At 43.0% G+C, this 15254-nt stretch overlaps 1 protein-coding gene and 1 non-coding gene across 2 annotated transcripts in view; one reads left to right on the top strand and one right to left on the bottom strand.

Moving 5' to 3' along the window:
• LOC126460424 (protein sidekick-2-like) overlaps positions 1 to 15254 on the top strand; it is a 1057356-nt gene that overhangs the window by 741359 nt on the left and 300743 nt on the right. The window lies entirely within an intron of this gene.
• Positions 820 to 894, bottom strand: Trnas-cga (transfer RNA serine (anticodon CGA)). The gene has a single exon. It is a non-coding gene; the product is annotated as a tRNA-Ser (tRNA).

Here is a 15254-nt window from a genome sequence, read left to right as displayed (position 1 = left end):
TCGTTTTAGGCTGGAATTTAAATGGTAGTTTTCCTTTCTTCTCGGTTCCGATTGTACGACTTCTAAACACAGGAATGATATTTACAGTTAGACGCACTACACATTCTATTTCGGAAATCCTTGGCGAATTTGATATCCCGAGATCCAGAGTATTAAGATCGTGCCGAGAATTTCAAATTTCAGGAATTATCTCTCACACGGACGAGGCAGTGACCGACGGTCTTCATTTAATGACCGAGAGCACCGGCATTGCGTAGAGTTGTCAGTGCTAACAGACAAGCAACACTGCGAGAAATATCCGCAGAAATCAATGTGGGAAGTACGACGAACGTATCCGTTAGCTAATGCCGCGGAATTTGGCGTTAATGGCCTACGGCAGGCCTGCCGGCGTGGCCAAGCGGTTCTAGGCGCTACAGTCTGGAGCCGCGCAACCGCTACGGTCGCAAGTTCGAATCCTGCCTCGGGCAAGGTTGGTTAGGTTTAAGTAGTTCTAAGTCTAGGGGACTGATGACCTCAGAAGTTAAGTCCCATAGTGCTCAGAGCCATTTGAACTATTTGAACCATTTGAACCAAGCCTACGGCAGCAGACGACCTGAGCGTGTGCCATTGCTAACAGAACAACATCGCCTCCAGCGCCTCTCCTGCGCTCTTAACCACCTAGTTTGGCCCCTAAATGACTGGAACACAAGGTATAATCTGATGAGTCTAGATTTCAGTTGGAAAGAGCTGATGGTATAGTTCGAGTGTGGCTCAGACCCGACGGAGCCATGGACGCCATAATGATGTGTGCTGTGAAACTTCCTGGCAGGTTAAAACTGTGTGCCGGGCCGAGATTCGAACTCGGGACCTTTGCCTTTCGCGGGCAACTACTCTACCAACTGAGCTACCCAAGCACTACTCACGTCCAATCCTCACAGCTTTACTTCTGCCAGTACCTCGTCTCCTACCTTCCAAACTTTACAGAAGCTATCCTGCAAAACTTGCATAACTAGCACTCCTGAAAGAAAGGATATTGCGGAGATATGGCTTAGCCATAGCCTGGGGGATGTTTCCATTCATTCTAGAAGTGTGTGGTGTTTACAAGGAATGGACTGGGTCCTCTGGTCCAACTGTACCGATCATTTACCGGAAATAGTTACGTTCGGCTACCTGGAGACCATTTACAATCTTGCATGGACTTCATATTCCCAAACGACGATGTCATGTTCGTGATTAGCTTGAACAATATTCGGAAAAATTTGAGCGAAGGATATGGCCACCCAGATCGCATCTAACATATGTGGGACATAATCGACTGATCAGTTCGTGCACAACATTCTGCACCGGCAACACTATTGCAGTTATGGACGGCTATATCGGCAGCGTCGTTCAGTATTTCTGCAGTGGACTTCCAACGGCTTGTAAAGTCTATGCCACCTGGCGTTACTTCATTACGCCGGGCAAAAGTGTGTCCGACATGATATTACAAGGTCCATGCGACTTTTTTCACATTAGTATACGTATGTCGTTACTGTGGCAAATGTCATCAATGCCACCAGGTGGCAGTCATTCGCGTGGTGGGCAGTGGACATAATCATCTCAGGTTGGCATATGCTTGCTCTATAATTTGTTTTACGTGGTTGATCCTTGATTACCGATTGCATACGCCTTGATACTAGAGGGACATGACCATTTCCACTGACTGGAATCCTATTATGTAAGGATGTGTGTGTTGGCACGCTTGCGATAGCATGCACTACCTTATATGTTCCACAAAACTGCATAGAGAGGTCTGGTTTCCGGAGCTCATATCTCAGGTTCGATTCGTTACAGAAAGGTTTCGGATAACCCTTGGACTACGAATCATTTGTATATCCAAGAAACTGGCAGTCTTACTTTAACCATTCTACAGCACAGGCTTAAAGGTTGAATATTACACAGGTTCTCCAGCTTAGGACAACGGAGGAAGTCGGCTGGTTCTTTTTACATTGTAAGTGATGTGTGGTGCTCCTTAAGGAGGGTATGGAGGTTTCATTCATTTTATGGGCAGTTTCTGAAAAAATCCAAAAGACATGGTTTTTGGTACTAAGATTCCAAAATGGCTACGTTCAGCAAATGGCTGAAATTTTTACTTTGTATTCCCAAGATCCTGATCTCGAAAAAACTTGAAAATTTTCTTGATATCTTCACCCCCTTCCGATATACAGAGGTTCAAAGTTACCTTACTTGTACACTGAAAATACGCACGTAAAATCCGGTATGAAGCGAAAACGTAGTGTATGAAGTGATGTAGCAAGAAGAAACATGCTGTAAATTGTCTTCGTTACCATGAAGAGGGTTCTGGGAAACATACGTTATAGTACCGAATCACATGCAAAATTTTGATAACGTAAAAGCCGATCTAAAGGGTAAAATTAATTTAGAGATATTTCAGTTTCACCTAAGTAAACTATCTAAATTGTTCTGACCCATAAAGCTCTTTTCTTGTGTGTGAGACATGCTCTGATGTAGCGGAGGATATAATGAACCAGTGGAGAAACGCTGCTATGAGAGCAAGATAAGTTTAACAATCTATTTTTAAAAGGCTGACAGAAAAGTTGGATACTAGATGCCTCATTCTATCTTCCCCAGGAACTTTAAAAATTTTCACTAAAATTTTGACAGGCGAATATATGACGTTTTTTTATGCTAAGGGAGGAGACACTGGCTGAAGCAAAATGACGAAAAAGTAAGAAATACTGAAAGACAGCAAGATAGCAGATAGTCGTCGTGAGCGAAGGAGACAACGGCAGTGATAGAGGAAAGATAGGAGCACAAAGTCAATGGGACATAGTTGACAGTGGAAGAAAAGTGCTAGGAAAAGAGTGAAGTAGACAGCGCCAGTGAGAAAGGAATAAAGTGAAAGAGAAAGTGGAAGAGCCCATGATAGTGAGTGGCGGTGTCTGTGAGATGGCACAAAAAGAGAGATAGTGACTTGAGAAACGACACAGGACTATGATCTAGTGGATTAGGGGAGTTTGTGAGAGAAAGATATGAGTTTCATGTTGAAAAGAGCGCTATTATGTTCGCATGCCAAAATTTCTGGGGAAATTTTAAAGATCTATTGGCAGGTAGAACGAGGCAACAGGTACCCCACTTTTCAGTCACAGTCTTTTAAAAAAGGAGCCCATAAGCGTTTCGTGTGCTCCGACAGAAGTACTTTTCCGCTGGTCAAGCTATTTTTGTGAATACGCCACATTTGTTAACAGTGAGGATGATACGACTGTTCATGCTTCACGTATTAAGAGGATCCCAAACATTTTGCTGCAATTTTCGTGAGGAGATGCTTAATAGATACAACAGCACCACCCATGAACAAAATCAAGCAGCTGTCGAAGTTTAGCCTTCAGATCAATAACATGTACTACGATCAGTATATCCATATAACTCTTTACACTGGTACACTGGAAGCTATTTTCGCATTTGAAGAAGTCACTCCCTTAAGAACAGTAAAATTTTCAAACAGATTGCTGAAATGTAACCGGCTGCCGTTTTCAACAGTGGGCCTCCCCGTGATCTCCAAGGCACAGATGCACCAAGAGGCTTTTAACACCTCCATAACTGGGCCACTCGAAGAATAACATACATACACCGCAAACTTCATATCACGAAATACGACCACCGTCAGAAGTCATCGACAGTGAATATTAACCACCAGCTGGTGGGCAAATATTATTAACTCTGTCCCTCTCTCATTGACCAGGGAGAGAACAACATTCCAAGCAGAGTTGGAGCAAAATCATTCGTCTCTGCTTATGAGGTCACTTACTAATTTAAACACAACTGCTTCATTAATAGCAGTATCTCTACAGCTGAAAGGACCCGCCTGAATGTCCTTGTGGTTATATTTTGCAGGATGACGAAGGCGAAGCAATGTTCTGCAGCAGGAGATTTTCTAGGCTGTTGCAAGCATGTATGTTCAATATACAGCTCCTCAACGGCCATGATGGCCTGGCAAATGTATGAAACGCCACCATTGCAAGGGCTAAACAAATCCATCCTGTACGTGCCCTAAAACGCCCTCAATTTAGATGCTGTTCGAAAAACACACTGCGTTTCCTCAGAATACGATGAATCGCAGATGAAATGCTAACTGTGTCAGGAAAAAGGTCGAAGGCTTAGGTGCTACCTTTTTATTTTCATCACCCACCTGACCCATGGTTGGTAGATAGCGCAATGCTCGTTTGATCAGTCTTTCGCTGTAAGATTTCGGACAAAACGTGACGTTGAGGTGGGCTAACCTGACAAACGTTTGGTGACTGAGATGACGTGTGCTCTATGTAAAAAGTTACAAAGTACCGATTTACGTTGAACTGCGTATTGAAAACTATCAGCTGGCGATACAAGTCACTGGGAGTTGTCGTCCTATAAATGGCAATGTCGGTCAAAGACTTCCGAGACGCGGCTGCCAAGGGAGAGAAGACCATGAAAAAAGGTTTAATAGCCAAAGAAAGGACAAAATTCTAAGAGTCGCGGCGTGGGGTGTCAGATCTTAGACGTGGTAGAGAAGCTAGCAAATCTGAAAACGGAAAAGAAAAGCAATCGACATATAGTAGGGGACAGTTAAGTGAAATGGAAAGAGAACAAGGTTTTATGGTCAGACGAGTATAGGATAATATCAACAGCAGAAGAAAATGGTATAACGAAAGTAGAATTCTTTATGAATAGGAAGATAAGGTGAAATGCGTGTTACTGTGAACCGTCATTGATAGGTTTGTTCTTATAAGAACTATCAGCAAACGGACACCGACAACGATGAACCCAGTTAAACATGCCGACGCCGCAAGCCGAAGAAGAAGAGATAGAGAAGGTATGTGATATTGAAAGAGATATACAGTACGTAAAGAGAGATGAAAATCTAATAGTCATGGGGGACAGGAATGAAGATGTACTTGAAGGAGTGGCTTGGGACAAGAATGAGGAGAAAGACTAAATGAGCTCTGTAATAAATTTCAGCCAGTAATTGCGATTACTCTCTTGAAAGATCACAAGACGATGACGTATACTTGAAAAAGATCGGGTGATACGGAAAGATTTCGGTAAGATTACATTTTGGTGGAACAGAGATTCCAAACGCAGGTACCGGACTGAAAGTGTGCCCATGCGCAGATATAGTCACAGATCACTCTGTAGTAGTGATGAAGAGTAGGCTGAAGTTAAAAAGATTAGAGAGGAAGAATCAATATCCAAAGAAGTGAGATGCAGAAGTAGCCTACTAAGTAATGACGAGATACGTTTGAAGTTCTCTAAAACTATATATACAGCAACAAGGAATAGCTAAAAAAAAAAAAGGTTCAAATGGAACTAAGCACCACGTGACTTAACATCTAAAGTCATCAGTCCCCGAGACTTAGAACTACCTAAACCTAACTAAACTAAGGTCGGATGGACTTACTCAGCATACAGGAAAGTCAAAACATTTCCTGAAATTAATAGCAAGGGTAGTGGTATCAAGAGTCCAATGGGAATTCCGCTGCTAAATGAGCAGAAGAGTGCTGATAGGTGGAAAGAGTCCACTGAAGACCAGTACACTTGTGAAGATGCGTCTGATTTGATAGACAAAGTAACAGGGCTCGATTTATAAAACGTAGGGACTCCAGTATAAGAATTAGAATTTGAGAGAGCTTTGGAGGACTGAACATCAAATAAGGCAGAAGGGGTAGATCACTTTACATCAGAATTTCTAAGATCATTGGGGAAGTGGCAAAAAATCGACTATTCACGTTGGTGTGTAGAGAATTATTTTGCAATAGGCTTAACAGCTCATGCATCCAAGTTACTGACAAGAATAATATACAGGAGAATAAAAAAGAAATTTAAGGATGTATTAGATGGCGAACAGTTTCGCTTAAGGAAAGGTAAAGGCTCCAGAGAGACATTTCTGACATTGTGATTAATAATGGAAGCAGATTAAAGAAAAATAAAGACACGTTCATAGCATCTGTTGACGTAGAAAAAGTATTCCACAACGCAAAATGGCGCAGGATGTTCGAAATTCTAAGAAAAATAGTGATGTGCTATGGGGAAAGAGGGGTAATAAACAATATGTTCAAGAGGCAAGAGGGAATGGTAAGTCTGGACGACCAAGGACGAAGTGTTCGAATTCAAAAGGGAGTAAGACAGGGATGTAGTCTTTCACTCCTGCTGTTCAATCTGTGCATGGACGAAGGAATGATGCAAATAAAACAAAGGTTCAGGATGGAAAGTGAAATTCGAGGTGAAAGGACGCCTATGATGTAATTCGCTGATGACATTGCCATGCTGAGTAAAAGTAAAGAAAAATGACACGATTTGCTGAATGGAATGAACAGTCTAATGAGCACAGAATACGGATTGAGAGTAAATCGAAGAAAGAAGAAAGTGGTGAGAAGTAGTAGAAACGAGAACAGCGAGAAACGTAACGTTAGGACTGTTTTCCATGAAGCGGAAGACGTTAAGAAGTTCTGGTACCTAGGCAACAAAGTAACTCATGACGTACAGATCAAGGAGGACATCAAAAGCAGACTAACACTGCAAAGAGTGTATCCCTGGCGAAGAGAAGTGTACTAGTATCAGACATAGGCCTTAATTTGAAGAAGACATTTCTGATAGTGTACGTCTGGATCACAGCATTGTATGTTATCGAATCATGGACTGTGGCAAAGCAGGAATAGAAGAGAATGGTGCTACAGACGAATGTTGAAACGTGGGTGGGATGATAAGGAATGAGGTGGTTCTGCGCAGACGTGCATTGGAAACGAATATATGGGCTACACTGACATGGAAGAGGGACGGTATAATAGGATACCTGATAAGACATTAGAGAATGACTTCCATGGTACTAGAGGGACCTGCAGACAGCAAAAACGGTAGTCGAAGACAGAGATTTGAATACATCCAGCAAGTGTTGCTCTGAGACGGAGAGGTTGGAACAGAAGAGGAAATCGTGTCATGCCGTATGAAACCAGTCAGTAGACTGATGACTTAAAAGAAGAAAGAAAAAAGCATGTCCCAAAGAACGTACCATCAAATTTTCATGAAGAGCACATGGAGCATGGGAAGGCAGCCATGGTTTTCCACGTCCATCATGAACCAAATGTTCTGGTGAATGGAATTTAAATGTTCTAGAAAGCTTATTTTTGTGAGCGTCTTTTCATGTCAGAAGGAGCACACAAGTTTCAATTCCACCATTTTCGGAGCACGTTTCTCTAAGTCTTCCATAGTAACATCGACAGTTCTATGTGAGAAATGGCTTCCCATCTCTGCCCATCTGTCCGTTCACTGAACTGATCCCTGAATAAAAATTTTGTGGAAGTCCGTATAGGCTTTTTAATCCAACACAAAACCTAGCCTCAGTTAACGATAACGAATCAGACAGATTAACGCAAGTGAAGAAAAGAGAACACATCAAAACTTACTACAGTATCTGAGTCATTCAAATGTGATCCCTCTAACCGATGAAATAATGCTTTAGAGTACATAATATGATGTATACACCCACCTTTTTGTAGACTAAACAACGTAGTAAGGTGTTTTGTTACGAGCTATGTTGAATCACCGATGTTAATGATAATGGAACTAAGAGAAACCTCTTTTCTTGTGAATCTTTGGAAGGTCATATAATTTTCAGGACACATTATCTAAGAGGCAGCGTAAAAGTAAATACTTTTGTTAGTTCTTGCAACAAGGTACTTATCTCAGGAGGCTGTTACGCTTCCTCTTAGACCATTTTGTCGGGTCAACATAGAGTTTGCAATACTCTGGATCACATACTACATGCTGGGAACATGATTCTCTGTGTCCAGCGCAACCGGAGGATTGCACTTTCACATGACTAAGATAACAATCACCACGATCCATCAAAAGTGAACGTGAAACAACAATGCCAGCCGTTGTATTATCACTCTTGGGTGACCATGCACCAGTCAGCACTCGTCATGCTTCTCTCCTAACCTCCTCAGCAGCAACAAGACGTAAATGAAAATTGTCTGTTCAACAGAGCAGTTTACACTTGGGCTTCAGAGCAGACTTTAAACCTTTCGCACAACCGATAAAGCTGCGTAGTTCAAAGCTCTCTCTATTAGACTTTTCACAGAAAATCTGGTTGCAAGATTGCACTCCACGCCACAGAAACGGCCACACCTATCCGAATGACGGACAGTTACAAAATTTGATTCCTAGCCAGACCACAGCCAAGAAACACGATGCAGCCAGTCCGGATAAAATGAGATTTTCGAAGCAATCATCAACTGAAGCCGAAATAATTCATCGAGACAAAATCGAACTGTCGATGAGTTAATGAATGCTTTCACGAACAAGAGCTAAACCAGAGCATTGATTAATGCGATTAGCGGCAGAATAATTAATATGATGCACGGCTTTGACAAAGATAGAAAGACCATTATCGTCTCGAAACTGTGACAAAAATGAAAGAATACCGCATATTGCCAAAGCGAAATTTATCCTACATCCATTGGCAACGACACATATCCTCCACGTAGGATAAAATAATGTGAAACTTGAGATACGGCGGGCGTATAAAATATGTAAAGAACTTTCGGAAATGCCACTGCATGGACACCTGTCGATATTTCGACGGCTGCCCTCTGCTTCATGACATTTAAACACTCGACAGGCAGAGCCTGCGCGCTTCTTTAGATAAACACATCAAAAAAAGTTTTTCATTTCCTTGGTTCCGAGAGTTACGGAACCAGTACAGAAAATTGGAATAGAGATCAACATAAACATCATTTCCGACTTTTTTATTGCTCATGGAAACCACACATTGCATGTTGTACCACCATACAGCGAGATCTTCAGAGGTGCTTGTCCAGATTGCTGTACACACCGGCACCTCTAATACCCAGTAGCACGTCCTCTTGCATTGATACATGCCTGTATTCGCCATGGCATACTATCCACAAGTACATCAAGGCAGTGTTGGTCCAGATTGTCCCACTCCTCAGCGGCGATTCGGCGTAGATCCCTCAGAGTGGTTGGTGGATCGCGTAGTCCACAAACAGCCCTTTTCAATCTATCCCAGGCATGTTCAATAGGATCCATGTCTGGAGAACATGCTGCCCACTCTAGTCGAGCGATGTCGTTATCCTGAAGGAAGTCATTCACAAGATGTGCACGATGGTGGCGCGAATTGTCGTGCATGAAGACGAACGCCTCGCCAATATTCTGCTGATATGGTTGCACTATCGGTCGGACGATGGCATTCACGTATCGTACAGCCGTTACAGCGGCTTCCATGACCACCACTGGCGTTCGTTGGCCCCACATAAAGTCACCCCAAAACCTCAGGGAACCTCCACATTGCTGTACTTGCTGGACAGTGTGTCTTATGAGTTCAGACTTACCGGGTTGCCACCATTCACCTCTCCGACGATTGTCTGGTAGAAGGCATATGCGACACTTATCGGTGAAGGGAACGTGATGCCAATCCAGAGCGGTCCATAGGGCGTGTTCTTGGGCCCATCTATAGCGCACTGAATGGTGTCGTGGTTGCAAAGATGGACCTCGCCATGAACGTTGGGAGTGAAGTTGCGCATCATGCAGCCTATTGCGCACAGTCTGAGTCGTAATACGACGTCTTGAGGCTGCACGAAAAGCATTATTCAACATGGTAGCATTGCTGTCAGGGTTCCTCCTAGCCATTATCCCTAGGTAGCGGTCATCCAGTGATTCTGAGAGCTGTTCTTTGATTTAAAACTTTCTGGCAGATTAAAACTGTGTGCCCTACCGAGACTCGAGCTCGGGACCTTTGCCTTTCGCGGGCAAGTGCTCTACCAACTGAGCTACTGAAGCACGACTCACGCCCGGCACTCACAGCTTTACTTCTGCCAGTATCTCGTCTCCTACCTTCCAAACTTTACAGAAGCTCTCCTGAGAACCTTGCAGGACTAGCACTCCTGAAAGAAAGGATACTGCGGAGACATGGCATAGCCACAGCCTGGGGGAGGTTTCCAGAATGAGATTTTCACTCTGCAGCGGAGTGTGCGCTGATATGAAACTTCCTGGCAGATTAAAACTGTGTGCCCGACCGAGACTCGAACTCGGGACCTTTGCCTTTCGCGGCCAAGTGCTCTACCAACTGAGGTACCGAAGCCCGACTCACGCCCGGTACTCACAGCTTTACTTCTGCCAGTATCTCGTCTCCTACCTTCCAAACTTTACAGAAGCTCTCCTGCGAACCTTGCAGGACCAGCACTCCTGAAAGAAAGGATACCACTCCTTACCAGTCGACCACGGTATTCTCACCAACCGTTAGATGCATATAGAAGATGGTGCCACGCAGGTCGTGCTAGTTTAAGACCCAATTATCGAAATGTACTACAGTAAAATGGTTCAAATGGCTCTGAGCACTATGGGACTTAACATCTGAGGTCATCAGTCCCCTAGAACTTAGAACTACTTAAACCTAACTGACCTAAGGACATCACACACATCCATGCCCGAGGCAGGACTCGAACTTGCGACCGTAGCAGTAGCGCAATTCCGGACTGAAGCGCCTAGAACAACTCGACCTCCACGGTCGGCTACTACAGTAAATGTGAAGATGCCGACAAGGGCACAGTTTACGAAGCACTTCTTGTCAATTTGATATCGGGGCATATGATTCTTTTCCAAAATCTAGAGGATCGAAGGTAGTGCCAGAAAGGAACAATGAATGGGTTAATATTGCTCTGAAACTCTCCCACGGATCAGCAAACATTACAGTGTTGCTCAGCTTAATAAATTATTCATTACTAAGAAGAATCGAGGAATAGGAAAACCGATAGGACACGGCGAATAAACCGATTAAGATTAGTAAAAGTATTTAGTGGTGTTGCTCTCCAAGGAAGACAATCCTGTTTTTAGAAACGTTCCAAGATATATTAAGCTTAATGTCAAGTACGGATAAAACGCTGCTCAGGACTGCGACAGAAATGAAGTGAAAAAAATGTGATACGCAGGTACGCTCCCAGTTGCTTCTGTGACAATAATATCGACTGTTTCAACATACATTCGACCTTGAATGAAAACCCTTGCATCATGTGAAACTGAAGAAAGAAAATATTTAGCTTTACGGAAACTTCAGAGAATTGTTCAAACAACTGGAGTTGCAGAATGTTCAAACAGGAACGGAAAGTAAAAGCTAGAAGAAACTGCAGAGGCCAGACCAACTCAAACGGAATATTGATAAGAACATAGATAGTGTGTAGTTAAGCGTTTCGTATTTCTATATTCTCTCCATTCCTTACTTTATTGCCAAAAACAAAAATACAATTTGTACATTGTTCTTTCCTTCTTGTAATTACGTGATTTTCAGTTACAGCTGCATTGATTATATGTTGCTTATTAGATTTGAATAGCCGCTTCTGGAAACTTGTGCCAGTCCTCTTCATCTGTCTGGTTCAGGACTCTCTTTTCTCGTCCTGTTCCGCTTCTTCTTCATCTTCTTCTTCTTCTGCATCCTTCCTGTCCCCCAGATGATACTGAAAGTGATCTTTCATGTACTTCTAAGGTGCTGTGCATTAGAGAGTATATTGCTATTAGTTTGCGATCGTCGGAAATCGTTTCTTTATTAGACCAAAGGCTCTCTCCACCATCGCTCTTTTTTTGTCACGGAGCAAATTGCTTCGTCACTGATTAGCATTTCTTGCTGGCGTAAATGAAGTGACTAACCATGGAGACATTCCATTCCCTGAAACGCTAAATAAACAAGTATTCGCACCGTACTCTGAATTTATATTTCTAATTGGGCTACAGATTCATTCACTAGCGCCGGCCAGAGTGGCCGAGCTGTTCTAGGCGCTAAAGTCTGGAATCACGCGACCGCTACGGTCACAGGTTCGAATCCTGCCTCGGGCATGGATGTGTGTGATGTCCTTAGGTTAGTTAGGTTTAAGTAGTTATAAGTTCTAGGGGACTGATGACCTCAGAAGTTAAGTCCCATAGTGCTCAGAGCCATTTGAACTATTTTTCATTTACTAGCGCCATGCATGCTACATGACCACTCTACACTTAAATGCTAGTAAATTTCCTGCCGGTATCTACCATGACCTGCACATAATTAGAGACATAACCTTTACGACTCATGTATTCATCACCATGTAATGCTAGTTTTCTGATTAGGTGCAATCTAAAGCCCCTGTAACTGTTGGCAGTCAAAATATTTTTTGCCGTTCTGGCTTAGCCGTATTAACTTCCTGCATTTTAGATGGGAATGGAATCCAGTTGTGAGCTTTAAAACTGTCTGATCCCTGACAACGTTCACTGTTTTACATCCCGTTATCCGGCCAACTTTATAATCCTCGTCGAGAACAGTTTCGATTCCAAGATACCCCCCCCCCCCCCCCACACACACACACACCGAAGAAGTATGGCTATCCATTTCCTGGAAGTCAAGGCTTCTGAGCGTGTTTCATAGCGCACTGACATTAATTACGCAGTTAAAAAAATTTACAGTTTCAGTTTCAAATCGTAACAGCTGCTTCCGAATCTGATATCGTTTATCACTGACCGTCAGGAACATAGCCATGGAATGGACTGACGAACATTGTTTAAGAGGTAGCATGCACCACCACCGTCCTACGAATAACATAGAGGTATCTCAGTGTGAATACTAGACTGCTCCTGAATAAAAACAGTGGATGTTGCGAAATTAATTAATATGAATGACGCGTTCCACCTTTTCGATGCATCATCAGAGAGTGTAAAAGCAGCTGGATATCCGCCATGAAGCAATATAAAATATGCATTTAATGTTGGTACATTTTCTCTTTCATATGGTTTTATGACGAATGGGTTACACATCCACTTACTTTTACACAATCTAATGAAGCTCCAAATGGGTGAAACGCGTCATTGATATTAAATTATTATTCGCAACCATCACTGTTTTTATTGTGAAACAATTCATATCTGATACCTTAACTTTTCCCCGTGAATTGAATGTTCAAATAACTTACGAGTTTGCTGCCGGGTGATATCGTCGACGACCGCCGATATTTCGACAGGAGCACACCCTGCCATTCTCAAGGCACAACTGCAAGGAGGAAGCAATGTGCAAGGGAATTTAATACCTCGGTTCGCAGAGGAAAAAAAAAAGGAAGATACCACACACAGTACAAGTAAACGCAGAGTCAATACACAACCAAAGATAACCAACATCAGAAACATCGATAGTGGCTATTAATCAACAGGTGAGGTAACACTAATTCTGTCTCTCTGTTTTTTGATGAGAGACAGAGCCGGATTCCAAGCAGCATTTAAACAAAATCCACCATCTCTGTTTATAAGGTTGCTTGATAGTTTTATTTCAACAGGTTCCTTAATGACATTATCCCAAAGCTGGACGTGCAAGCCGGAATCTCCGTGTTCTATTTCGTAGGATGACCGGTGTCAAGGCAATGTTCTGCAATAGCGGATTTGCTCGGCTGTTGTAAGCGTGTGTGATCCTTATGTTCAATACACCGGTCTTCCACAGTCCTGATTGTCTGACCAATGTGTGACATGCCACAACTGCAAGGAATACGATAGACATCAGCCTTACGCAAATCAAGATCTTCTTTTACGGACGCCAACAAGGCCTTCATCTTAGAAGGTGGTCGAAAAACATATTTCACATTATATTTCCGCAAAATACGGCCAATCCTGTTGGAAATGCTTCCTAAGTAAGGCAAAAAGGCCGTAGACTTAGGTGCCACTTTATTGCTATCGTGCCGGCCGAAGTGGCCGTGCGGTTAAAGGCGCTGCAGTCAGGAACCGCAAGACCGCTACGGTCACAGGTTCGAATCCTGCCTCGGGCATGGATGTTTGTGATGTCCTTAGGTTAGTTAGGTTTAACTAGTTCTAAGTTCTAGGGGACTAATAACCTCAGCAGTTGAGTCCCATTGTGCTCAGAGCCATTTTTATTGCTATCGTCACTCACCCGTTGCACAGAAGGCTGATAGGGCAACGCACGTTTGATCTGCCTCTCACTATAACCATTCTGACGAAAGGTGACTTCGAGATGTGATAGATTAGCTGCCAAATTGTCAGGGTCTGAGATAACGTGGGCCCTGTGAACCAAGGTACGAATTTCTCCTTCGCGCTGATTGGATGTTGAGAACTATCAGCTCGCAGATACAAGTCAGTGTGAGTAGGCTTAATATAAACAGAATGTCCCAACGTACCACCAGTCTTCCTTCTGACCAACACATCAAGGAAGGGACTGACTTGTATCTGAGAGCAATACGGACACAAGCAACATATTTTTTCTTGCATGGGAATAACTTCGGTGCTAATATTCTCCAAATGATTTCTCTAAAACAGTTTTATAGCAAAGAATTAGTTTCGAACTGGAATGTGAAGATCGTGAACAGTATTGATCTCATACAAAAAGGTGTCTGGTTTTAGAAAAAATTGTAACTGGTTGATTATTCAAAAAATTACTTCATAAAAAGGATTAACCTACCCATAACGATCTCCATTCTTTAAAAAATTGGATATATGAGGGTGTAGAACGATCTTCTCTAGCTGTCAGCGATTAGTGAGATAAGAATTTCAAACCAATCTAAGTCCGACAGTTAACTTTACAACAGAGTCCTACCTACACATAAACATGCGAAACTGTGAATTTATCTCGAGTGACAATACTTCACAAAACTCTTTTTCAGAATTCATAAATACTCTAAACATCTTATGCAGTCATTCATAGAAAAATCCACTTAAGAGGCAAAGAAACTGGTACTTTTGCCTAATATCGTCTAGGGCTCCTGGCAGCACTCTGAAGTGCCACAACAAGACAATTGACACCGTGAATCCTGCAGGGATGCCCATTAATCCGTAAGAATACGAGGCAGTTGGAATGTCTTCTGACAGCAAGTCGCGAGGCATCCCAGATATGCTCAATAAGTATCTTGTTTGGGAGTTTGGTGGCCAGCGGAAGAGATTTAACTCAGAAGAGTGGTCCTAGAGCCACTGTGTAGTAAATCTGGACGTGTAGGTTCGCATTGTCCTGCTGGAATTGCCCAAGTCCGCTGGAATGCACAATGGACATGAAGGGATATAGGTGATCAGGCAGGATTCTTACGTGCGTGTCACCTGTCAGAATCGTATCTAGACATATGAGAAGCCCCATATCGATCCTACTGCACATGTGCACATGATCCACACCATTATAGAGCCTCCACCAGCTTCAACTGTTCTCTGCTGAGTTGCAGCGTCCATGGATTGATGGGGTTGTCCCATTCCCGTACACGTCCATCCGCTCAATACAATTTCAA

This window comes from Schistocerca serialis, chromosome 1 (genome assembly GCF_023864345.2).
Source record: "Schistocerca serialis cubense isolate TAMUIC-IGC-003099 chromosome 1, iqSchSeri2.2, whole genome shotgun sequence".
Classification (NCBI taxonomy): Eukaryota; Metazoa; Arthropoda; class Insecta; order Orthoptera; family Acrididae; genus Schistocerca; species Schistocerca serialis.
This window is presented reverse-complemented; position numbering and strand designations above follow the sequence as displayed.